At 42.5% G+C, this 24,495-nt stretch overlaps 3 non-coding genes across 3 annotated transcripts; 1 reads left to right on the forward strand and 2 right to left on the reverse strand.

Moving 5' to 3' along the window:
• Positions 1-861: 861 nt before the first annotated feature.
• Positions 862-933, reverse strand: TRNAW-CCA (transfer RNA tryptophan (anticodon CCA)). The gene has a single exon. It is a non-coding gene; the product is annotated as a tRNA-Trp (tRNA).
• Positions 934-1,375: 442 nt separating this feature from the next.
• Positions 1,376-1,447, forward strand: TRNAD-GUC (transfer RNA aspartic acid (anticodon GUC)). The gene has a single exon. It is a non-coding gene; the product is annotated as a tRNA-Asp (tRNA).
• A 147-nt stretch (positions 1,448-1,594) lies between these two features.
• Positions 1,595-1,666, reverse strand: TRNAD-GUC (transfer RNA aspartic acid (anticodon GUC)). The gene has a single exon. It is a non-coding gene; the product is annotated as a tRNA-Asp (tRNA).
• Positions 1,667-24,495: the final 22,829 nt, after the last annotated feature.

Raw genomic sequence — 24,495 nt, forward strand, 5'->3', positions numbered from 1 at the left:
AACAAATTGTGCATCCCATAAAAAATGCATCCATCTAACAGATTATGCATCCAAAAAAAAAAAAAAAGGACTAACCACATAAATAAAAAAAAACCCACATAAATGCTCAGTCAGCAGAGCACACGAGGCAGTTCTCTTTTATTCGTACCTGGTAAAATCCAAGTCAGCTGAAATACTGTGACCAGTTCTGGGCACTTAAAAATGCAACTCGTTTGGAAAGACTCCAGAGGCAAACGATACAAATAATCAAGAGGCCCAGCAAACACGGTCTATTGGGTAATAGAATGGCCACGGAGAGGCATAACGAATTTCAAATATGTAAGATGTAGCTATAAAAAGGAAGGGAATAAACTGTTCTCTAGGGCAGTAGCACGAGGGCTGGATTTAAGTTACGGCAGGGTAAGAGACATCAGGGTTAAACCACACATGGTCGCTTCATAACAGTAAGTGATAGCAAAGCGCTGGAACAGAGCATTTAAGGAAGAAGCAGAATGTCTGTATTTGACAGGTTTTAAGGGTATATGTAACAAATATTAGCCCATAAAACCAAGAGTATTTATCTTAAAAAAATCCACATATTTTGATGACTCTGCTGAGGCTGGTTTCTAAGACTTCTGTATTGTCTTAATTTTTTGCCACGGATTACAACGCTAATAATTCTTACAAACTTAGAATCTTTTCTCTGGCATGTTTCTCGCTGTTTCTCAAATCCAGGCCCTTGGCAAACTATTCTGTTTCCCTCCTAATGAAATTTCATTACGTGTCATAAGCTTTAGGAAAAAAAAAAAGGGTTCATGGCCCTCCATTTCCTCCGAAACGGAGGCGGCAAAAAGCGGCTGAGGAGAAAAAAAAAATAGCTGTTGACCCCGACGTGATTCGAACACGCAGCCTTCTGATCTGGAGTCAGACGCGCTACCGTTGCGCCACGAGGTCCTGCTGGGCAGCCCTGTTCCCAGTGTTACAACTCGCCTACCAAGGGCCGCGGCCCGCGCCGCCCCCGCCCGGCACGGACACGGCTGGGGGAGCCTCGGGGTCCGACCGGGGCCGGGACCCTTCTCACCCGTGATGGCAACCGCAGACCCCGCGGCGGTCCCTCCCCCCTGCCACTGCTTCGTTTCGCGCCTTCCCGCGCAACTGCCTTAACTCGCACCCCCACTACCGGCGCCCAGCGGCAGGGGCCTCCCGCTCCCCCGGGCATGCCGGGCTCCCCTTCCGCGGCACTGCCGCCGCCGCACGCAGGCCCATGGGGCCCGGTTTCCGCTGCCCGGAGGTCACCCGCCCGCCCCTTTAGTGGGGCCCTTCTGTTACCAATGGGCATTGCGGAGTGTGGATTTATCCATAAAGGGAGGTTCGGGAAATCCGTTATTAAGGCAGTTCCTCGTTAGTATAGTGGTGAGTATCCCCGCCTGTCACGCGGGAGACCGGGGTTCGATTCCCCGACGGGGAGGCCGATGAACATTTTTCGTCGGAAAGGCGCGGCCCATCACCCTGCCTTTTGCCGCCGCGGGGGATCAACGGCCGCGACTCGCCCCGCCCGCGCAGAAGAAACAACAACAATAAATAAAAAAAACCAACACAACAGGCGAACGCGCCCCTCCCCGTCGGGGAATCGAACCCCGGTCTCCCGCGTGACAGGCGGGGATACTCACCACTATACTAACGAGGATTTGTGGGCTATCTGGGCCCCCCCCGCAGCCCCTCGCCAGGGACGTGGCGGGGTGGGATGGAGCTGGGAGGCTCTCGGGGGGCAGCGTAGCCCCCCCATCCCCTCTCTCCCCCCCTCCCGGTGGCCTCGGGGGGGCTGGGGCGAGCCCAGGAGCAGCCCAACGCCGTGCGCGGTGTGCTGCCCCCCGGCGAGGGGAAGGGGCCGTGCCGGCCGCTGCCGCCCCCTTGCAGCACGGGGGGAGGGCGGATGGAGGAGAGAGGCCTCCAGAGGGCTCGTGTTTGCTTGGGGTCTCCCGGCCCTGGCGTCGGGGGGGAGCCGTGTCGCGGGACCCCCCGACCCGTGTGGCTCAGTGTCTTCCCGCCCGCCCCGCCGCGGGGACGCCTCGGGACGCGGCGGCAGCGATCCGTGGCACCCGGGTTGCGCGGAGGGTGGCGGCCCGGGGCGGGGAGGAGCAGAGCGGCAGCTCGGGTGTCCGCGGGTCCTTGCATCTCGTTCACGCAGCCCGTTTCTCTTGCCAGGAACCCGAGAAGGGCCGGAGTCAGCAGTCCTCGGGGCGAGGGGACTCCACCACCTGCTTCTGACCGACCGAAAAAGGGAAGGAGAGAAATGGAAACCGGGTACTTTGAGATTTGAGAGGAAAAGGCAGAAGGACACGTCCGGTCAGCAGTAACGTGGTTGTAGGTCTGCATCACAGGGGCATTAGGCAGGACACTATATTTAATTCGCTAGCTTGGTGGATGAAGAATTAACGCCAGACATAAATGGGCGATTGGAACAACCGGTGTTCCCTTTTGAGGTATTTCTTTGGATAAAAGGACCCCAGCTGAGCTTTGTCAGAACAGGCATAGCTAAAGAACAAACAGCAACCTATACGTAGACATCTAAATATGGGACCTGTAAACGAAGCATTTTTAAAAATTGGCCTACTCATTTAAGCATTTGAATATAAACATGTCTTTCTCAGTGGATGCAGCAGATTCAGATTTTGTCCTGATGTGAAAAATAACAACTAAAGTCTCACAATAATTTCATTACTTGAGAGGTAGTGTAATAATGAGATGAACCCGTAGGGCTGTGATCAGGTGATAGGCTTTAAACCTCCCAGAGCAGGATCAAAACCAGTGCTGCTAGGCTGGTCTGAGCTTGCTGTGCGGGTTCAAATTTTATTCAAAAGATGTTGATGGTTCACTTTAAACCAAGAGACTCTCTGGTGGATCAGACATTGCCTGTTTGCATTTTGTGGGACCACTCACACTTAGCTAGTTCAGACCTTTTTGCCAGTCGCTTCTCAGTTCCTTCTCTTCCTTGATCCCTGTGGTCAGGTAGCTGAGATGTGACCGCTCGTGTACACGGTGGTGATTGCTGCAGTCAGACCTTCCTTAGCTGCTGCTTTTTGCCTCCAAGCTGGTTTTGCCACAGGTTCTTGTACAGACCTCTCCTCAGGCTGTCTTCTGCTGGAAGAGGACTTCTGCTATCTCCATAACATCTCTTGCAAATTTTTGGCATTGCTAAGCACTTTGAGAGTACCAAAGACAGACTCACAACAAGTTGTGTAGGCATTTTGTTGTGTTCTTCACTTTGTCCATGAGGGCAAAACCGGATCTCACTGGGAGTTCTGGACCTGCCGGAAATATGGGGAAAGGCTATAGTGTGACAATCTCATGAAGCACTGTGTAGGTCCTTCAGCAAAGGTACAGGAGGACTCTGCAGAGCCAAAGCCAAGTCTCTGAATCATGGAATCATAAAATGGTTTGGGAAGATTCTCTAGTCCAACCCGCCTGCCATGGGCAGGGACATCTTCCATTAGATCAGGTTGCTGAAAGCCCCATCCAGCCTGGCCTTGAACACTTCCAGGGATGGGACATCCACAACTTCTCTGGGCAACCTTTTCTAGTGTCTCACCACCGTCATCATAAAGAATTTCTTCCTTATATCCAATTTAAATCTGCCCTCTTTGAGTTTAAACTCTTGCCTCTTTTCCTGTCACTACAGGCCTTGGTAAAGGTCTCTCTCCATTTTTCTTATAAGCCCCTTTTATATATTGAAAGGCAGCAATACAGTCTCCCTGGAACCTTCTCTTCTCCAGGCTGAGCAACCCCAGCTCTCTCAGCCTGTCTTCATAGGAGAGGTGCTCCAGCCCTCGGATCATTTTCATGGCCTTCCTCTGGACCTGCTCCAACAGGTTTCATGTCTTTCTTGTACTGAGGACTCCAGAGCTGGACGCAATACTCCAGGTAGGGTCTCCCCAGAGCAGAGTAGAGGGGCAGAATCACCTCCCTCGACCTGCTGGCCATGCTTCTTTTGATGCAGCCCAGGATAGGATTGGCTTTCTGGGCTGCAAGTGCACGTTGCCCTCCCACGTCCAATTTTTCATCCACCGGTATCCTCAAGTCCTCCACAGGGCTCCTCCTAATCATTTCATTACAGAGTCTGTACTGATATTGGGGATTGCCCTGACCCAGGATTGCACTTGGGGGACATCACTTGTTACTGGTTTCCATTTGGACATTGAACCACTGACTAACTCTTTGGATGTGGCCATCCAGCCAAGTCCTTATCCAGGAGGTAAGGAACCGAGGTAAGAATGTTGTGAGGGCCCATAGAGACCCTCTTTTAGACCAAAGAGAATCTAGAAGAAGAATAAGTGGCCTAACGGCCACCCAGTCCAAGAAGGGGGCATCTTGCAATATTATGAGGAGCTTGAATGAGGTTGCTAATACAGTTTTAAAACCATAGAACCATAGAATCGTCTATGTTGGAAGGGACCTTTAAGATCATCAAGTCCAACCATCAACCCAACACTGCCAAAGCCACCACTAACCCATGTCCCTCACGGCACTGGCAATTCTGTAGCAGAGCAGAAATACCTGTTCTGCAATTCTCTATTTTAGGGAAACCCTGAGATGAACCCCCCCAGAGTAGCATGATAGCTACTCTGCATCAATGGAGGAACACTGCAAGAAGAAAAGAAGAAACGCAGGACTATTGACAGCCAGGACAGGCTTTTAATTTCCCAGGTATCCTCTGCAAGGCCCCAGGATCAAATGACACCAAGTTTGCAACAGCTTCCTTAAGACGTTCTCTCCTTATATTTTCTTTCTGTTGTTTTTCTCCCTTTTCAATAGCTCAGTACATTGCTAAGGGTGTTTTTATCAGAAAGCAACTAGTTCAGTAATGAGAGTCCTTGGTCATGCTGACTGCTCTGCTTCTGCACACCCACTCCATTTCTGAGACAGCTACTACTGATGACATCGGCCATCTTGCACATTCTCCACTTCTTCCAACCAGGGCAACCCTGAAGCAAAAGTGCCAGTCAATATCCTGGCTCATGCTCTTGCACAGCTTCCTCCCACTCCCCATTTGGCAGGGAGAGCAAGCATATCTACTAAAAATACCTACTGTGACCTGAGCTGGTGATGGCAATTCTTACATAGCCCTAAAGAGGTGTTAACCAACTGTCCTGCTACGGTGAAAACAGTGACCACCTTTGTTCTCTCAGTGAAGCCTATATGCACTTCCAAAGCCAGACTTTCAAAGGCATACTCTTGACTAAGATGACTTGTCTGCGGTTGCCCAAGAAGGGGAGAAAGAAGAGCCATTGAGGTATGAGTCAGCAAAGCGAGAGTGCTGTTTTGAAGTGGATGGACGATTACAATGCTGTAATGACTTCCAGTTACAGAGCAAATGCATTCCCTGCTGATTTGTCAGAGACGTGTACGCACAAAGCAGAACAGGTACTAGAAACTAGTATCAATGTTCCAAGGTCTGTGAAGTATCTGCCTTCTCCTCGGGACCTGCACACAGCTCTTCCACGTGTCTAACAACCTTGTTCCATGCTTTCCTCATCATTGCACCAGCTCTGTACTCAGCAATCACTAGAGACCTGCACCCTGGAGCAACAGCCATCTGCAAGAGGCCCTTTACGACCATAAGCAGGAAGGAGTAGGGCTGGGATCTAGTGCACCATTGTAACTGGAAGCTAGTTACCTCCCCTTCAGCTTGCTTAACTTGCAACTTGTCCAGTTAAGTTTTGAATGTCATCATGGGTGGGAGATTCTGCAAAGTAGAACACAACAGCTCGTCCGCCCTTATTGTGAAGATTTTTTTTTCCCTTGCATGTACTTGGAATTTGCCGTCTTGCGACTTGATCAGTTGCCTCCTGTCATTTTGTTGTGCACCTACAAAAAGAGCCTGGCTCCCTCTTCTCTGGGCAGCTGAAGACAACAATTAGATCAACCAGTAGCTTTCTCTTCTTCTGGTTGAACAAATCCAGCTCTCTCAGTGTCTCCTTGCTTGTCACATGCTCCAGCTCCCTATTCGTTTAGTGACCTTCTGTTGAGCTCATTGCAGTCTGTCGATATCTTTCTCGCATTGCAGTGCCCCAGACTGTGCACGGTACTCCACACTTGCAAGTGTGACATAGGTGTGAGAGCAGCAATCACTTGCCTTGATCTGCTGGCTATGCTGTACTAATGGAGCCCAGTATATGATTAGCTTTCATGGCTACAAGAGCAATTGCTCACTTGTGTCCACCCTTGTTGTTCACTGGGTCCTCCAGGACTTTTTCTGCAAAACTGCTGTTTACCCAGTCGTCTCCTGGCTATTGTGTGAGGTTATTCTATCTAAGGTGCAGGACTTTACATTTGCCTTTGTTGAATTTGAAGACATTCATGTTGGCCCGTTTCTCCAGCCTGTCAAAGTCCCACTAAATGACAGGCCTACCCTTGAGTGTATCAGTCACTCCCCTCAATTTGATGTCATCCACCTGTGTCACCTGCTGGCATTTATTTGCCTTGACAAGGAACATATATTGTTAGTGGCATGGTGAAGTTTAGCACAGCTGATACCATCCTTGTCAGTGTGATCTGGGATGGATCCATGCTGTTGCAGCTGCTTGTACTTCTCCTGCCGCAGAGAACTGCCCTTGCTTCTGGCATTATGGTTGCTCAGGTGCAATGCCAAGACCATAGTTTCCTTTTGCAGATCAGAGACACAAACTGTGAAGTGCAACAGTGCTGCCTTGGAGACACTGCCTGGTCTACCAGGCAGAAGGATGGGCTGCACAAAAGATCCCGACAGTGCAGCTGCGCTGGCATCCCAGAGTCCAGAAGCAGTGGATTTGAACACAGTGCGTGCTCATGGGTGACACTGGTACCAAGTCAAGGTGCTATATCTAATTTCATGTAGCCACTTAAAATTTGGCCGTGTAATGGTGTCTTGAACTAGATCAACCCTCTTACACCAGGGCATCTCTCACTATAAACTGCTTGTTGAACTGCACTCAGAAAATGATGCCTTCTTATTAAATATGTTAAGCTTTCTTTTTTCACATAAACAACTGGACTGATGACCATATTTTATACAAATAGGAAGCTGTTTGATATTGTGATTACTTTCTATTTTCTTGAGATACCTTTTGGTTAGCTTAAGATATATTCGTAGTTAAAAATATATCTGCTTCAGATTAGTCAAGCTGAGTACTGAGTGACACCTGCCCTGTGTCACCTCTAACGCACTACAGCCTTCTGGAGAACCTCCCTGATACACATGAGTTATTTTCTGGGTTTTTCAAACCAGAGTCCATGAAGCAAGCTGTGAAAAGCAAGCTAATCATCATAATTGCATTTAGATTTGTTGTTACAAGGGTCTATAACCCCATCAGAAAAATGTTAGTGGTCCAAACTGAGAAAAATAAAAAAAGCTACAGAAGACCACTTCTGTTGCCTCCTCTGCAGTTTATGGAGTGATCTAGAAAGTGTCATCAGGGGGAATGCGCTAAGTGCAGGACAAAATGTTGTTAGGGCAGCTCCTTGCACCAGCAGTTCCCTCCTAGCTGTAGTTGCCCCAATGACCTGGGTGGCCTGAAAGAGATGAGGACAGTCCTCAGAACCAGCAGTTGCTGAGAGCTAAGTTTTGTGGGCAGTAAGTCAGGCCCTCACTTCCTTGCCAGACTGTAAAATGGCACAAGTATTTTCAGCCTAATGACTGTAATTTTATATTCGGAGGCAGCGGGAGGGGGGAAAGGGCCTTCTTTACCTGCAGAAATTAACACTTCTAAATCAATGTAAACATACAAACCCTAGATGAGAAGTGAAGCTCTTCACTGATGTGGTCTTTAGGATGCCCCAGTCCAGAAGAGCTCCTGCAAATTGAATACATTTGATTCTGATTACTCTTCATAGCTATTTTATATGCTCTTATTGCTGCCCATTGACACATATCCAACACTCTGTCTGCTCTTTGTGTTCTATTTTCCATTTATTTTTTGTCTGCACCCTGACTCTGTGAAGTTCACAGCACAGGCCGGTAAGAATGTATGAGTTATCAAATGGCATATTAAGTTACAGGGCCTCTTTCTGGATAGTTTTTGGCCTTATACAATTTCTGTCCAGTGTAATGGATTTCTTGTGCGGTCTGTATGCCTTAGTGATCTCTTTCCACGCTAACGTATTTTAATCAAGCCAAAATGAAGTTGTAGAAATTATTAGAAAAATCATTTTATTAGAAAAATCAATTTAACATCACTTAAGGGAATGGGTGATCAGACATCCCATGTAAAATCAACAGCTGAAGAGCTGAAGAAATTCAAGGTAAAGGGGACTGTGACATTGCATGTCAGTGCCTGCTGGATTAGTGGGAGGAGGGACTTAAGGGGCTTTCCCCTATTAGCATGCCTAGTATAGTTTATACAGTACTAAATGCAGCCGCACAGCTGGGCAGCTTCCTCTCCTTGTTGCATCATGTGAACTGTCTAATAAATAGAGCCTTTTAAAAACTCGTTGGAGGAATCTCAGGGCTTGAAAGTTTATGTCCTAAGACTTGTGAAACAAAATAGACATGAAGTGCCCATGCAGAACTGCATTTTCTGTTTAGGTAAAAAGCACTCTGAAAGAAAAGTTGAGTAGTTGAATCTAGCCATTTCTGTTCCTATAGCGTGGTCGAAATCCAATGGATACTCCCTATAAGAATGAGCTGCTTCTTAGAGGGAATCTGCATTCTGATCATTTTTCCCCTCAAAAGGGATTGCCAACCAAATTACTGAAGAGATACCATAAAAAAATGGAAAATTCAAAGCAGGAAAAGTGGAGGCTGGCTGGTTTTAATGAATAATTTCAACTTTAGAATAGTAAAAACTGATAGATCTCCTGCTTATAAATCAGCGGATAGGACTCAGTAATTAAAAGGAAGAAGATTGATCAAGTTTGTATGCAAAACACACCTCTTTTGGTGTATGAGATGTATCGTTTTGGAGTAATTTCAAATGAGTGTTTATGCAGCAAAGCCTTTAGAGACATATCAGGACACTGCAAAACCCGAATAGATTATGTACTAATGTAAGTCATTCCTGTGTAATGCAGTTCTGGATACTAGAATGTGCCTACCATATGACTACAAGAATAGTCATAACTTTCTAGCTGTGATGAAAGATTGCAAAACAATTTCACCATTGGTCTGACTTGGTTTGAAATATGGTATTTCTTAGAATCTCAAAATTGTCAATAATTTACTTCAAAATAGACCAATCACGTAGTGCCTAAGAAGGAAAATTCTAGAGAAAAACATGAGAAAAATGAAATCCTGTCATGTACAGCTACAATATAACTATCATGTCTGACTCTTGCATCATATCAGTTCTAGGAGGAAACAACTGTCATTCAAAAAAAAAAAAATCATGAACCTAATAAAGCAAAATGAAGTGGAGAGACAGGAAAAACACGGGATAGCAAAACTCACAGAAAACAATACAGGCAAAAGCACCATAGACTGAAGTTACATATCCAAAAGAAAGATGTCATGAGATAGAGGCACCACACAAAGGAATTATACTTTAAGGAGCATGGGGAGATATTTAAAGGTTTTACAAAACTATAAATGAGGGAATATGTGATGAATTTAACTTCATCTTAGAAAGCTGATCACCACAAACTTCTTTTTTGCATTCCAGTGCTCACTCAATATAGACATCATCGACAAGTGCAAGCCAAGTAATTATAATGGGGAAACTGGACATCAAAACCGAAGATGAGCAAAGGGAGCAGCTGCTATTAAAACCAAAACCTCTGTTCTTGCTTAAGGTATGAAATTAGAAATACACAAAAGATCCTGCAGAAGACTTAAAAAAAAAAAAGTATGCTCCGCATCAGAAGTCACTAATGCCCCAGACCTTGAATAGTGCACTACTGAAAAATCAGTGGGTAAAAAAAAATTCAGTGTGCTGAGCCAAGAATGAATAGAAGTCAGTTCAGTTTTTATCTAGTAGGTAACACAAGGGAAACTCACCTTGAAAACACTATCAGAACATGTCATGGAAGTATAAAGGGAAATTTATGTATGTTTTGCTGCTTTTGTGAAGGTTTTGAGAAGTTTCAGCATGACAGACGGATATGCATCATTGCAAAATGCACTGATGACTCACAAAATCCAGAGTTTAGAAAACACTGTAGCTGAGAGAGAAAGAAGCATTGTGAGCAGATATTGAAGCAGCACAGTGCATCATCAAGGTACATTTTGTCTGTGAAAGCATTTGGTATTAAGTAGAAAGCATAACAAATAACAGTTTGGAATCTTCTAAATGGCATCTGAATTAATGGATCTTATATGAACAATATAATGCCTGTTAGCAATCTTCCTCTAAGAGTTCGATTGGAGAAGGTTGAAGAAGATTGGAGAAGAGCTTGATGACTGTTTTGGAAGAAATTATGATAAATCTTAGAAAACTAAAAGTGCTAAGAATAGTCTCAGCAAAAGACAAAGTTGACAGCTCATTTATTTTGACAACCAAGCACTAGATCAAAGCTATCAGCACTTTAGCAATTTGTTGCAGTGCTGGCTTCACTGCACTCCTGGTTCTCCAGTCACCGCCATTTACCGCTTCATCGTGTTGTGCGTGAGGAACAGAAGAATAGCTCCTTTTCTGGACAAAAATATGGCTTGATGGGATAACAGTTTCCTCCCTCTTCCTTTCCTTAGGATACAAGGGCCACATGGCATGGAAGCCACATTCTTCTTTTCCTTACTCGGGGGTGTACTCCAATGATTGCTGTAGTCCATGTGCACATGAAAACCTTGAGAAACCCCAAGTGGTCCTCATGACTAACAAAAACCAGTAAGGCTTAACTGTCATTTCAATAGTTGGTTTTTATCTTTGCCATGTGTTGTACTATTAATCCTACTTCTGGCTTCTCCACTCTGCAGTCTTTTTGTCCTCCTTTTCACTATTCTTCCTCTCCCCCTCCCCTTTTCTTGTTTTACTTTTTCTCCTTAATTAAAAACAGGACGCCCCTTGTCTTGTCCAGGTCATGGAAGTGCAAAAGGGTCACCTGAAGGCTGGAGGAAATTGCTGGTCCTGTTCAGCCGAGCCAAGAGAAGATTATGAGATTGGCTTCTTTTGCCCCGACACAATTTTCAGTGAGCGGACGAGCAATAGAAGGGAAGTGGATAGGTTTTTAGATTTAGCAGATAGAAGAAGGAAGATGGTACAAAATAAAACATTAAAAAGCCCTTACAGAAATTAATTGCCATTTCCAATGTAATTCATGATAGAGAAAAGCAAATGTGCGCATTCACCAGAGATTGTTGAAGATGTGATGGATGGTTAACCATCTTCCTCAACTGTAAAAGCCTGACACTTAAAAAAAGATGGAGAAATGAATCACAGTGCATTTTAAATTTGAAACGAGATGAATATTTAAAGTCAGTTGTATAGCCAAAACCACAAATGAGGAACTGTTGAGAATGGTGTGCTTAGAGCACAGCTGCTTGAAGTAAGAGCTTAACACTACCGTGTATCGGCAACACATTGCCTGACAATCACCAAATTACTCTTCATCCTAGTAAAATCAAAGAAAAAGCAGCAAAAGAAAAAATACCAGATGCATTGCTAGGTAGAGTCAGATTCAGAGAACACGGGACATTTTACAGCTTTCTCACAACTGATAAAGATGGGAGATGAGAAGGCGGCTGAGGAATTGATGTGGGGCAAAATGTGAAAGGACATATTGTCAAGGTGACAATAAACAATTAAAATAAGAGGATATTAAAGTGCAGTGCAATGCAAAATAATGTATCTATTTCTGGGAAAAAATAGAAGCAAGTTTTTTTCCATTTACTTTAGTGTTCCTCATTATGTGTGATTGGAATGTGGAGATTTTTATTTCAAAAGGCACAAACACTCTGCTTCAGAACAGTAATCTTTATTTCTTTGCTGTCTGCTATTTTGCAAGATAATGATGTTTCTGTAAGTTGTTTTGTGGTTTGTTTTTTTTTGCAGAAGAACTAGATATTCAAATTTGCAATTGCATTGGCTCCCTCTGGTGGCATTCCAAAAAGCTCTACTTCATAGTCCAGTAAAACTACTGTTTCAAAATTAGCTTGACAGCAGAAATTTGAGGTTACTGTTTTATGAGGTTACTGTCTTATTAAAAGTAGGAGAAAAAATATCATATCTCTTAAATCCAATTTATCTTACACAAAATGAGCTCATAAAATGAAATTCTAGCAATTAGCAGTCTGGGTCAAAATGGCTGGAGAAAACATCATTCATTTCCCCTCCCTCGCATTCTCTTAACTGAATTCATGGACAGCATTTTGCTAGTATGTGTTTGGAAAGGAGTTACAACAATGTCTTCACTATGGGACTGGCCTGTTTCACTTTGCAGCAAAAATCAATTAGTCTCTTACAGAAAGTTTTAATAAGAGAATTTCCATTTTGAAATTAAGGCGCTTGGCAGCTGTTGCCACTTGCATCCTGAGAGTCCTTGCCAGAGCTGAACCAGATGTGCAGTTAATGCCCATTTTTGTCCATTTGTTATTAATGATGAATACAGAAATGAGAGGAAAGAAAGGATAAAGAGGAGCAGGAAATGGGGAAGCAGTTAGATCATTTCCCCTATTTATGCATGTGGGAAGGACCCACATTTTGGGCATTTTTCAAAAGATGAAGCTAACCCTTTTGCCTGGAGTTGGGTAACTCTGCAGTTGCCCATTCTCAGTGTGGCAAGACTGACTGAGAGGAAGAAAATAATTAAAGTTGCATCATCATTGCATCCCAGTTCCCTATCTCTGCAGCATAAGTCCTCATTACTGAACATGGTAGGTTTCCCAAACCTATGAATGCTCCTGCCCCTTCTTTTAGTTAATAATAACAGAGAGTTCAAGTACTATTGCCTGGAAACAGAGAGGGAGAATATTTTTTGGTCAATTTGACTCTGCTGTATGAATATTCTCAGATTGATACACTGATATACTTTTAATTATATCACTTTAGAAACTATGAAAAGAAGAAGACAGGAAAAAGTCATTTTTTTTGTGTAGATTAACTATTCACATTGGAAGAAATGATGTAGGTTTTCTGTTTAAATGGATGAGAGAGGCACAATCTTTTCCGACATAGTTTAGGAAAAGTAAAAAGGGAAATTCTAAAGATATTTTTTAAAACCATTGTTTTCTAAATGGCATGAAGACTAAGCTTTTTGACAGGACTTCAGTGCTAAATACCAATAATATTTTGCATTTCTGACAATATTCAGCTGAAGATATCAAATTTTTGCCAAGTTTGACACAGGCAAAATCCTGATCCTACAAACTCCTCTGCTTAAGCAAGAGAAGTTAAACAAACTTATTAGATAACTTTTTAATGAACTTACTGGGCTACTGAATCTGAAATGTCAGCTTTTCAGAATTATTTCAGACAGGTTATTTCAGGTTTTCAAAAAACCCACAACCAACAATACTATGGTAAGTAAGTACAGTAAGAGCTGTCCATCTGTGAATAGTATATATATTTATTTGTATACCACAGAATGAAGAATTCTCTATGATTCACTTACTAGTATATTTAAGCATAAAAGCTTGGCATTCTTAAGGCCTATTTACATAATTCTGCACACCTGCAAGTTCTTGGAACATTTATTTAACCTGTTAGACACACACCAGCAGATAAGCAATATATTGCATGTGTCAGCATGTTGTTCTAAAACCTTTAATATGAACTTTAGTATTTCTAAATCTTGTTTCTTCGTATCAGGAAGTCCTGTGTTATTCAGCATGTTCTTTACCTGACATTTCCACAATGTGTGTTTGTTTTACATCTACAACACCCACTAGCTTTGGACAATGCCTTTTTGTTTTTACAATCAATTGAACCAGTAATAAGTTACCATTTTTTTTAAATAAGGCTAGCTTGCGAGTCAAGAAAGAATATAAGAAATTTCAGCCATGTTTAGCATTAAGAATGGAAAGTCATTCATAACTGCATCATATGATTAAAAGCTGAGCTTGACTATTTATAGCTAAGCACTGTCAAGAGCAATATGTGTTGATGAGAGAACCTGACTGTTAGTACATTCCTAGATGAGGTGCATGTTAATGAGGCCTGTACAGTGCAAGAAAAGGGATGAAGAGTGAAGATAATATTTAAAAGCCAGAAAACATGTTTAAATTGCTGAGATAGATACACAAACTATGAAATCGAAGGCAAAAGGAGCTGAAGTAGGTAAAATTTTTGCTTTCTAACTATTTGTAAAACAATTCTGCTTTCTATAGAGACATAAAAATGTAGGATCATAATGCTTTAAAAATTTACTTCTAACAAATAATTATAACTAGTATTTTATAATACTAATAATACTAATATATAATATTATATTATATATATATAATACTACTAATAAATGAAAACCCTGTTGGTAAACAATGAGGAATACATTCAGAGTGTTTATTTTCCTGAAGGTATTTTCTTAAACAAAGGCAAGAAAGCAAACACTTTAGAGGGTGCTTACAGTGCTGAAACCAAGCTTTTTAGGTTTGCTTCTGTCTTAATGTGTCCTATATTAAGGATAATTTCAGGATAATTGGAAAGCATCAAGGCATTCGACTCTTAGGGGTGTGTTAGTCCTTAAAGCTGGGTGTGGAATCGCTTTTATGGTGCCCATCATCTGGTACAATTCCCCAGAAGATTTCAAAGTTGATGGGATGTAGCTTTGCAAGACTATTTAAATCAGTCTGGTAATCTGACTAAAAGATGTATATTCAGGGCTGAAGGTATATCAGAAGACAGATCAAAGGATCAATTGATCAATCTTCTGGTCATCACTTTTATTCAGCCAAAAAAATCCTTAGTTTGCAGAGAGTTCCTAAATTCTGACTGTCCCTGTAGAATAATATTGTATTTTCATAGGATGAAAGATTAAAATACCAAAATGATACAGTTTTTTTAGGTAGATGGATTGTGGATATCCTGTTACAACATGCATTCTTATCATACGTTACTTCCTGTAACTGCAGAGTGTAGCAATCTGTTTTCCCTGTTTGTAAGTGAAAGAACAACTGTATTCAAAAATTGGCACTACAGGGCCAGTTAACAGTATCCCTGTTCTCTTAACTAGAGACATGCTTGTGTGTAAAGTTTAGATCTAGGTCTGAGTTTCCCTACAATTTATGGAGGGACAGAAGAGCACTGCAGTTCTGCAGACCGGATGCAGAACTTCGGCTGAGATATTTGAGAGAAGGATGTTGTGGATAGATACATATCTCAGATTCGAATACCTTTGTGTTTCAGGATGCATTCAGAATTTGGGTGTTGCCTTGTGCTAGTTCCATATTTAAACTTCCTCTGTGGTAAAACAATGACTTAGTAGGAGATTTTAGTGAGTGAAATAAAGAGAATTCATGGCTTTTGAAAAAGACAAGGTAGTGAAAGCTCTGTTTATAGAGAGGAAAATATGCACAGAACTCATGGAAAGGGGATATGAATTTTGGAAAGCTGCAACTACAGTTTCTGCAGTCCATAAACCACATTTCCTTCATGTGTTCAAATGATACAGCCAAGGGACGGTCACTGTGCAGCGTGCTCTCTCTCTGTGCCAGGTCACTTTCTGAAAGGGAAAGCAGCATGAAGTTACGCATCAAGAGCGGCAGTTTCACGGCTAGTCCTAAACGGTTGGATACGGTACAAAGAAAGGATGGGCATGGGTGATAGTATCAGGACAGTACAAGAAGAGCAGGCATGCCATGCACGTTGTCAAAAGTTTACTGGTCAGAGATCTGAGCAGCTCAGCTGGCTCGTGTGCCTACATTCATCTTCTCACTCTGCGGGCACATAATGGCGATGCCCAAATTGCAGTCACTTATCTCCTAACTGCAATACTTAATGAGCACAGTGTGAATACTCCCTCCCAGTACAGTCAGTATAGAGACAGAGACAGAATTTCAGTGTTAGGCCAGCAGACAGTTATTCTGGGCTGCCTACAATGTCCAAAGTCAAGTGGGATAAAGGTAAGCTTCTTTGACTAGTAAATTATTATTCCTGCTTGTTTCATATACCCCTCCTTGCCACAAGAAGTTACTTCCTAAATTTTTTCATGATTTCAGCAACATAGAAATATTATCTACCCTGATCTATTTTTTTCTTTAATTTAGTTTGTCTACAGAAGATGGTCATACACAAAAGCTTTAATTGATATTCTTGGTATTTTGTTACTAAAGAGATGGTTACACTGGGAATGAAGATTGTTTTATACTGAAATGTATTTCATTAGGTTATTTAATTGATAGGTTTGGTGCTACCATAAGACAATTCCCAAGAAAAGGGAATGTTTTAACTTAATATCCTATGTATAAACATCTTCCAAGCCTGTATGGTAATTGCTCATCATTATGTCTGAAGCAATGGTCTTTTGGCAGAATCTTAATGACTGTTATTCCACTGGGCAAGCAAAGACTCTGGTATTCACTTACTAAGTTATTGTCTTAATTCTTTGTGCCTGGGTGATCATAGAGAACATTATTAATAATAGATTGGAAATGAAGGATAAGAGGATCTATTCATCAAAGACCTTATCCAAAGGACGTATGAACTGGCTTGCTGAACTGATTGTTTTATGCAAGTGATAGTGTCATTTGTACAGCAGGTGCCTCATAGCAGCCACTCAAGAGTCACTGAACTGCATTGTTCTCAGATGTATGCATCGTACCATCTTTGCAAATTGTAAAAATAAATGTATAGACTACAAATACATTTTCAGAGATAAGACTGCTTTTCATAGATGAGACTGCTTTCAAGCAACTAAAGATGTGATATGATTTAATTTCATTACATGTCTAGTTATTCCTTGCTTCCTAAATGCAGATGAACTGGAATAGAGAAGAAGTTTGTAGCAGATATACATCAGAAGATAACATAAGAAAGATTCTAAAAGGTTTTGGAAGTATTTGTATTACGAAGAATTCTTCTATCATCCATATAGTTGACATAGCTGTGGCTCCTGGATTTTTCTGAAAGGGAGAGATTTTTCGTCCTCTTTTGAAGTGCCTTAAAATAGTTGACCTTTTATATATCCACTATTTGCTTTTCTACAGCCTGCAATGGGAGAGATTTTTTTTGTTGTTCTGCAAACAGCATTATTTTCTCCTAGACATAGCCATTTTAGAGGAACTCACAGGAGGAGTACCTCTTACAGGAGGAGGGGTTTGGAGAAAACATGGAAAAGTCAGACAGCTGCCATGTTGCAAGAGTACCCCATTTACAACTTAATTATTTAAGTTGTCCTATGAACCATTTCTCATTTTCCTGGAGACACAATGTATTAAACTCCATGTTGGGTGGGATGGGATACAGAAGGTGGCGTGTGATGGAGAGCACAGTGATGTAAGCACATGGGGCACGTGCTTGGTGTATTGGTCATGGTACAGAGAACAGCTGAAGTGCTGCAGTTCCTACTACTTGTCAGGGCCTAATTTCAATGAAGGGACAAAGCAGATAACAACTACAATGCAATACCATTGCATTAATTTTTTTTTTTCCAGGGCTCCGGGCCTGAAATACAGCTCCTACAGAGATCATCAAGGAACTGCATTTGCCTACATGACTGCAGAAGGTGAGAGAAGTTGTAGTGCTGCATTCCCAGTGAAATCCAGGAGCTAAGGTAAGACCTATCAAATAAGCAAACCTCATGCTAATATTTAACAGTTCTACAGTTCAGTTTTAAGAGCCTTTAGTTTTAAGACACCCCTCCTCGTTATTAGCTTACACAGAGGGCATCAATCACTGGGACTGAACTCAGTCTTGTGAAACCAGCAGCAAGGAGAACAGTAAAGCAGTATTTACTAAGAGAGCAGAGCAGAGGAGAGCAGTGTGGTGGGACTCAGATCACCAGCAGTGTTGGATTCACAGCAGCATGTGGCATGAGCAGCAGTTGACTTCATATTTGGAGATGGCCATGGAGAATTAAGATGAGAAGATGACAGTAAATACATTTTACTATTATTTGTTGTGTTTGCAGTGGCTTATATTGAACCTGAAACTTCCATCAAATGTGAAATTTGTATTTGAAAACTTAATGTGCCGAACAAGAACTCAGGCATTCAGTCAGCAGGATTGGGGATTCCATGGAAAAGCCATCCCTGCAACATGGCTGTATTTGACTGGATATAGGTATATAGATGATACAGATAAGAAGCTGTGTTTCACTGGATATTGTCCTTACTCCACAAGGGCAGGTGGCTCCCTGGGGATGGGGGCGGTGGCAGCACAGTGCTTGGCAGCCTAGGCTGGTCCCACTGCCCCAGCCAGTATCAGGGCAGCTGGGGACCATTAGAACAGCCCCAGCCCTGGGCACTGGCCATCTCTGTGGGGATGGGCCGAGGCTGTGCTGGGACATCAGCCAAGTGATGTGGGTCAGGATCAGGCCTGGTGAGGAGCTCTGCGGTCAGACACAGCACTGGGGTGGCTGGCCAGGGCCATTCCATGCTGCTGTCTGGGGGTCTCTTCCCATGGACACCAGCAGGAAGGGGCTGCACTGGGTCTGTCTTGGCGCTGAGCCCTGCTGCCAGATCCCCAGGACAGGGGAGGATGCACTCAGGAGCCTTAGAGATATATTCAATAAAGGCACTACAAAACAAGCGTCAGCAGGGAACACAGAGTTTATCACAGGATTTATAATAATTGACAGGTAGGAATCATACCCTATGAAGGCTGTATGAGAGCTGCAGAGCAGGTGAGGAGACATTGTCAGCTGGGCCTGTTGCCCTAGCACAACATAAAGACATGCTTCCAGGCCATGAGCATGTCTCTGTAACTCATCCCTCCCTCTCTGCAGCTCAGACATCTGAAATGAAGGGTTTCTGTTTCAGCCACTGAAGGAGGAAACACCAAGACTGAAAAGAAGCAGCATCATTACACCTGCTGAAACTAGCACAGGGTTAGTCAACGGCTAATAGTGGGCAAAAAGTTCAGAGAAACCAAGGACATCAGGATGGGATCTAACATGCGCTGCCAGTCAAACTATCCAGCCACTCCCTTTGGGTGAATACTGCTGGGTCTGAATGATTACGTGATTTGCTGATGTAGATTCCTGGTCTTCAGGTATAACTGATGACATTCTTTTCATAGGAGAAAGAGAGATCAAGAAAAGAATGATTTAAGAACGTGACGGTAAGTTTCGATTTTTTCTAAGCAGCATTACTGCAGAATATTAACTTGAGACAGAGACTGAGGAGATCTGAGGCCCGAGTGTCAGAAGTCAAAGATGTGAATGAAATGCACTCAACTTGTCATTAAATATTAATACCTCCATCAGGCAATATCAGGGGGTCTTCTGCCAACAACATTTCAGACCAAAAGAAAGGCTTGCATTGTCTGAAAATGTCTTGCTTTTTTCCAGCTATATGAATTGCAAAAATAAAAGATGTTACCTCTCATTACAAACCATGACACCTTGAGGCCTCATAAGAAAATTCTCCGTGACTGAAATGTTGGTTAAGTACATTTTGTGAAATGTATTCTGCTGCTAGCCATTGATTTTAATTGTATTTACACAGTGCTTCTGAAATGAAAACATTAGGGAGACAGTTCTCTGCAAATACGAATTTCAGCTCCCCACACCTTTGCATCATCTTCCTGACATACTTGGGAGAGCCTAAGCTGGTGGTTAGTGAGAAGAAAGAGATGTATGAACCAGAATATTGACAAAAATCATTGACAAATGGTCTCTAGTCAGAGCTCCTGAGGGACCACTGCAAAGTTGAAGTGTCCGTCCATGATGCTGAAATAAACATTGCAAGACTGAAGTGATCAGAAAATACAGAGTCTCACTTGTTTCCTTACGAACAAAGAGCTCAGTGTCTCCTCAAGTGATTTTACTCATTTCTTGAGACAAAGAAGGTCTTGGTGCAGGACTCCTCCTACTTATAACACTATAAATCTGCAGAAAAAACAGCGAAATATGTCAGTCCTCAGAAAAACAGTTGCATCATCCTGCCATGCCCCTTGTACACGTAAGCATTAGGAGTCCCAGAGATAACAATTAGATATGAATATCTGCAAATCTAAAATCTTCTCTCAGTCCCATGGCTTTTCTTCACACCTTTCCCAGCAGTATCTTTCCATACTCTTTTCCTAGATACATCCTGAGATTGCATTTCTAGAGTTGCAGGGGAGACACGCAGCATCCTCATCAAGTTTGTGGATTACACCACATCAAGGGGGCTGTTCAATACACTGGAGGTCTGGGCTGCTTTTCTGAGAGGCTGGAAGAACAGAGCAACAGGAACATTATGAACTTCATGAACCTCAAGAACCTCAACAAGGACAAGTGCAAAGTCCTACACCTGGGAAGGACAAACCACTGGCAACAATACAAGCTGGGGACTTGCAGGCTGCGAGGAGCTCTGTGCAGAAGAACCTGTAGGTTCTGGCAGTCAGAAAGCTGAACATGAGCCAGTGTGCTCTGGCAGCAGAGAAAGCATCCTGACCTGTATTAACAGGAGCACAGCTTGTAGACTGGAGAAAGTGTTTATCTCCCTCTACCAGCATTCGTTAGATCACACCTAGATAGTACATGTTTTGGGCTCCTCAAAAAAAAAGACATTGATAACTTGAGCAAGTTCAGCAAAATGCCACCATGGCAGTCAGGCTGGAGGACCTGCCCTGTGAGTGGAAGCTGAAGGAATGGGACTTGTTCAGCCTGGAGAAGAGATGGCTTCAGGGGACCAAAAAGCAGGCTTCCCATACCTACAAGGAGGTGACTGAGGAGGTGGAGCCAGGATCTTCATAGCAGTGGATGGTGGGAAGCCAGGAGACAAGGGTTGTCAATCGAAACAAGAGAAGTTCAGACTGGATGTAAGAAAAAACATTTTCCCCATGAAGACAGCAAAGAAGTGGTACAGGACCCCAGAGAGACTGTGCAGTCATCATCCTTGAAGGTTTTCAAGATCTAACTGAATAAACCCCTGAGCAACCTGGTCTGATCTCATAGCTGACCCTTGTTTGGTCAAGAGCTTGGACCAGACAGCTTCTGAAGGTCCCTTCTAACCTGCATTATCCTCTGATCCTATGAAATTATTTCTGAAAACTTTCCTCCCTTCTCCCCTCCTTGGGTGACTTGAAGAGGGTTTAAGGGGGGTGAGAAGAGAAACTAAGAAACTAACGTTTTATTTCAGTAAATTACATTAAGATTTTATGATTAGGGAAAGGGACGTGGAAGTAGCAGAAACCACAGGAAGAGAAAGCATGGAACAAAGTATTTTGGAACAGAGTCTGTAAACAGTTATTCATGTGAGCAAGGACTGACAGACAGCCCTGATTAGTGTACAACTGTAATGGAACTTCACTCTTTACAAGATCAAAATAGTAAAGTGCTCCATTATGGCAATTATCTATCAAAAGGTGAAAGCGCAATAGCTGAATTACTAAAATACTTCTGTGTTCATTAGCCTCATTATGTTGGAAATGTGTTATAGGGCACTATATGCTAATGCTGTACCTGACAAACAGAAAATATTAATGGCAATGATAGAAAGACAAATTATAAGGAAGCCAACCCATGTTCAGCCATTACAAATCCAAGTACACGATCAGCCTACAAATACTTATTGATTGTTCTGTGGTCAACTTCCAAAACCCTTTCATCTGATCCAAGTTATGAGGGGATTGAGGTCATGCAGCATCTTTCTCATGACATGGTAGATCAATAATATTCTACTCAGAACCAAGACTGAACAATTTTGATTTTTAACTTAGGGAAACAGACAGCTCTTCATTTGACCTCACAGTTCATTGGAAGGCAAATAAATGATCAAGCATTGTCAAGCATTCTTTGGTTAAAAGCTCTTTGTAGTCATATTTGTAAACTGAAAGACCCAAATAACTTGGATTGAACTGCAGCATTTTAACAAGGAAACTTAATAATATCACCTATGTCATAAACATGTCTTAAGGTTTTGCATTTAATTATTTTTTAGATAACATTTTATTAAAGTAATTACTTCTGGTTCCGGTCAGGAAAAAGCCTTTAACTCATCAGCTGCCTGTGGATTCAGACATGTTTTAAGAATTTCACCATGCCCCTGCGTGGCTGAGTCAGGATTTCAATATTCACTCGTGTCTGGGGAGAACAGAAGGTACGTATAGATTTTATCACCGTGGAATACGTTCCCTCCATAGTGGTACTAGTTAACAAGCTATAGGGAGGAAGGACTGTTCCCCAGCTCTTTCTCAAATCCTTCCAGGCAACTGCTTCCAAAGCTCTAGAGTCATTCAACACCTACATTCAGAAGATCTAAGGGTTCTAATTATAACCAGTTCTTCACCACTGACATAGATGATGAGGAGGAGAAAATGAGATCTCAGTGTGTTTCTTCTGTATTTTATTCACCTGCAGCGAGCATCAGAGAGATAACTGGCTTTTATTGATTGCATATGGCACCACTGTCTCAGGATACTAGGAAAAAGTTATATGAATGGCTGATTTGTGTAACCGATGTGTTCTAAATTTGGTGCTCATTTCTAGATTAAAGCCTCAGAACACAGATCTGCATGTACAAACTCTCCGGAGTTATCACATTTATGTCAAGAATTAAGCTGGTGTAATGCTGTTGCACAGGAAAAATTACACACTAGCTGTAGAGGAATAAAAACACAACAGGACAGAAGTGCGTAATAAAAGGAAAAAAATGAAGATGCAAAAAGGAATCGGTTGTTTGTGAGGTTAGGGGAATGGGCCTCTATGGCTAAACCCAGCTGGCCTGGAGGAAGAGAAAAATAGGGTAAATAAAAATATGTAGGAACAAGGCATTGCCCATTAAGTTTTAATACGATTTGGGCAAGAAAGCAGCAATGTTTAATAAGAATCTAATTAAACTTGAGTGTATTACCTGGCAGGGGCAAAGATATGTGAGGGAGGAGTTCTTAAATAACTAGCACATATATTCGCTGTTCTCAACAATGTATTTTCTCCAAGGAGAATTTCAAAATATGACACTGTTATGCCAACAGTCCTCCCATTTCCTGGACCAGATTTTCTTCCCTTTTTTGAATCTCTGCATGTTTTAATAGCTTCAAAAATGTTGCAAAGGGATAGTTAAATTGTTCAGTAGTTACACTAGCAGACAGTAGTTAGGAGAGATTTGCAAGCTGGGAGAAAGAAAAACAAAAAGTCCTGAATAAGAAAGAAAAAATAGCAACAGAGATCAAAGTATGCTTTGGGAAAGCTGCTCTTTATGATTTTAGCAGGTGCAGCAAATGATGTAGCTTTGCTGTGCAACGAGGATAAGATAGGCTGCTGTGCACAGTCCCAAAGGGCCTTGGCGTACGAGTGTCACCTAAGCAGCACACACTGCCTTGCCATAGCTTACAGGGATTGGAAGAAGGTGGTCTTGTGACAAACTTAAGGATGACGGAGGCCAGAGAGGCTTATCACATTCCCTAGAAACTTTTCTAAAGAAATAATGTCACCAAAATGACTACTCTTGCCTTTAGACCAATGCAGTTTCTGTGGGCAGGCTGAACTACAGGATGCTTTGGGATAGAAAATTTCTCCTTATTTCCTTTCCCTACTGGTCAGCTGGGAAATTGCTCATTAATGAGTACTAACACTGGCTTAAGCTTCCAAACTTCTCATAATTCATATCCTCTGTCCAGAATGTCCAAATGAGATTTTTGACCCTTTGGGAGCTCATGAGCTATTGAAGCGAAGTTGCTCTGCTGCTACTGTGTTGTGTGCTGAGTTATGGGGTAGCACTGGCAATGAGTCTGTGCAGTGATCTGAACCCTCAGCCACTGGAGCAATGTGGTGGGACAGACAATCCTGGGCCACAGAAGGATTCAGCTGTCTGTCTAACCCAGGATTCAGCTGTCTGTCTAACCCAGCCTCAACTGGGAGAAGGAGGCGGTGGTGCTTTGTGGATCTACTGTAACCACCTGTCTGTGGACCACTGCTGGATGTCCCTTCTCTTCAGCTGTCATGTTTCTCTTTGCAATATGGGGTTTTTGGCATGATGCTTGTAGGCTCTGAAAGATTAAGTACATTGAATAATGTATATAATAGATGTTGCATTTGATGAAAAAACCCTCATATGATATTGCCAATTTAAATTGCATTTATTTTGAAATTGAAAACAATTTAAAATGTTGGATGATTAGGATGCACTTTGTAAGAGTAGACTTTTGCATATTATCCAAACTGAAAATGCCAGCACTTGGATATGTAGTCAGTTAGTTGCAGAACTTGCAGCTATGGGATCAGAGCACTTCACAGAAATCTTTCAGAGTTTATAAATCTATATTCCAACCACTGCCCTAGTAGCAGTCTCTCTGTGTTCACAGTCATAGGACCATATAAGCCTAACCTACACTTTTTGAGCCAATATGATGCCAGTGCAGTTTCACATACTCTCAGCATTGGTGTGTGTTGGAGCCAAGGGCTGCAGTGGCCTTGACTGTGCTCCTTGTTCTGTGCAGGGTTGCATAAAACTGGGAGGAATCAGGATCAGACATTTAGCTGCTCTTGATGCATTTTCCCTCCCTTACATTCATGATGACAAGAATATAATCC

The sequence above is a fragment of the Chroicocephalus ridibundus genome, chromosome 1, assembly GCF_963924245.1.
Source record: "Chroicocephalus ridibundus chromosome 1, bChrRid1.1, whole genome shotgun sequence".
Taxonomy (NCBI): domain Eukaryota; kingdom Metazoa; phylum Chordata; class Aves; order Charadriiformes; family Laridae; genus Chroicocephalus; species Chroicocephalus ridibundus.